The sequence below is a fragment of the Morone saxatilis genome, unplaced genomic scaffold (genome assembly GCF_004916995.1).
Source record: "Morone saxatilis isolate NCDOM2014 unplaced genomic scaffold, NCSU_SB_2.0 Contig23, whole genome shotgun sequence".
In the NCBI taxonomy this organism is placed as follows: domain Eukaryota; kingdom Metazoa; phylum Chordata; class Actinopteri; family Moronidae; genus Morone; species Morone saxatilis.
Window position 1 is genome coordinate 23,839,714 of NW_023339796.1, and position 2,734 is coordinate 23,842,447.

Below are 2,734 nucleotides of genomic sequence, written 5' to 3' on the forward strand. Positions count from 1 at the left end.
AGATAGATGTGTTCAATCTCCAGTATTTTACTCCACTGTTTACACCCTTAAGGGAGAGATCCAAAACCAACTCGGCATGATCAGAGATCAAAATACTGCCAATAGAGCAGGACAAAACTCTGTGCAGAGAAAGCCCTGACAAAAAGAAGTAATCGATTCTACTGTGACAACCATGAGGTGCAGAAAAAAAAGTGTATGCTTTATCTGTTGCACGGGTTGTTCTCCAAACATCAACAAATCCAAGATTCTCACATATAGAATTGAGTGCTTTAGCTTGTGAAGAGAGAGGCATAGCTTTAGGAGGTAGTCTATCAATAAGAGGGTTTAGTATACAGTTAAAATCTCCACCCACAATAGCAATATCTGACTGAATCTGGGAGAAATCGAGGAGCACTTTAGTTATAAAGTTAGAGGGATGTGCAGGTGGGTAGTACACATTCAGTATAGAAATAATTATACCTTGTAAAACACCCTTGACAATAACATATCGACCATTTTCATCTTTGATACAGTCCAATATTGAAAACTGCAACTGTTTTCCCATCAAAATTGCCACTCCTCTACTTCTTGAGGTGAACAAGAAAAAAAAAACACTTGATAAAACCTTTCCGCTGCAATTTGAGGTGATCTTCATCACTCAGGTGTGTTTCTTGTAAGAGGGCAATGTCAATTTGTCCCTTCTTCAAAAAAGTTAGTACTTTTCTTCTCTTAACAGGATTATGAACCCCTTTAATATTCCATGTACACAGACGTAGCTTGTCACTTACCATTTTACCTAATTCGACCCTTTATACAGAAAAAGTATACTGGAAACATGAAACTAAGAGCATATGAGATCATATGTGCGTTCACTGAGCCAAGAAAAACAACAAACATTAAATTAGAAAATGAACAAGAACTGCTGTACAGAAAAACACAGCAGAAACGCGAACGTTCAAGGGGGTTGTCCCTGCCAATTAACCTGCAGGGATTACAAACCTTCCTCCACGGCAAGACTAGAAAACTTGCCATCCAATCCTCATTCAAAACAGTGTCAGTATTAAACTACACCACACTCGGCAGTGATAATCTTAATTCCAAGAAAAAAAAATAGAAAAAAGAAGAAAGAAAAAAACATCCAAGCGCACTCACAGTGGCTATCATTTGCTGCCCAATAAAATATAAAGTGCACACATAAGTCGAACAGGAGGTTATCCATACACCGTATTGTTACTGTAACATGTCTCAGTCCGCTTTGTATATTGTCAATCTGACATACCTCGTCCTCCTTCCAATGACTGAGCCAGTAAAACGGCGTCCTTCGGAGAGTCAAACCGTCTCTGCTTTCCATCCACTGTCACCCTTAAGATAGCCGGATAAAGCAAAGCATAGTCCATGTTCAGTTTTTTCAATTGGGATTTGATGTCGTCGAATGCCTTACGTCTCCGAACCACTTCAGCCGAGTAGTCATTGAAGAATTAAACTTTGGGCTCTCGGGTGCGGAGTCGTCCCGGTCGCGTCGGCGAGATCCGAGTCGGCGCGCAGCATCCATCACCCGCTGTTTGTCTCGGAAGTTGTGGAACTTTAGTATTAGTGGTCTTGGACGTTGATTTGGACCAGGTTTCGATACTATGGATCTGTGAGCCCGGTCAAGCTTCAGTCGACCGTCTTTTGTTGTCATTTGGAGATATTCGGGGATCCATTTCTCTAAGAACTTTATCGGATCAGGTCCTTCAGTGTCCTCAGGTAATCCAACCACACGCACATTGCATCTGCGGCCTCGGTTGTCAAGATCATCGACAGGCTCCAGCATGTCGCGCACTTGTTTTTCAAGAGCCGTTATCCTAGCCTCTGAGGATGTAGCTGTAGTTTCAACATCTGCAATTCGCTCTTCAGCTTCTGCAACGCGTGGCAATTGCTTGCAACTGCGAGGTCTGCTCTTTAATGGCCTCTAAGACCGTGGCAACTTTGGTGTCAATGACTTTAGTGAGGTTGTCAGTTATCTTATCCAAAGCTTGAATAAGACATGGCTCCATAACTCTTGAGTTAGCATCGGTTAGCTCACCTCCATTGTCAGGGCTCGAGTGAGAGCTGGCCTTGGCCGTTTTTTTCATTGCTTTCTTAATACTGTCTGAGGTTTGCAGAAAATAAGTGTCCAGGCTCATGATAGGATACCTCCTGATCAAAATTTCGTATTTTTATCGCACAGAGATAAAGAATTCACACATAACCTGTTATATGCCACCGGAGCTGACCTATTGTGGTGCTCACTCTACGCCGCCATCTTGCGCCCCCCGATTTGGTTTATTTTAAAAGACAAGAATATTTTTACAAATCATAGTAACCTTGTGCCAGAGCCCCCTCGTAGCACTCTTCAGAGTGCTGCGTTTTAATCTTGACCTAACCCTAACCTTAGTGGGGAACATAGGGATGACCCCATGCTAATCACCTCAGAGAGCTAACGCCAGGCTACGAGTCAGAGAGCTAACGCTAGGCTAGGATTCAAAGTCAGTGACAAACAGTAAATATAATGTGACAGAATGTTTAACGAGACTAGCTCGCTATCAGCCAGGTCATTGTCCCCAAATCAATGTGCAGATTTGGACCAACGATAGGACATGTGCACTGACGGCCGCAGCCTGAAGTAGCGAGTTGAACAGCCAATGGGATGTGAGTATCAGTGAGTTCAGAGGGGCGGTGTCGGGCTGTGGTGTTCAGAGGATGAAGGACGACACTCAGTGCTGTCAGATAGATT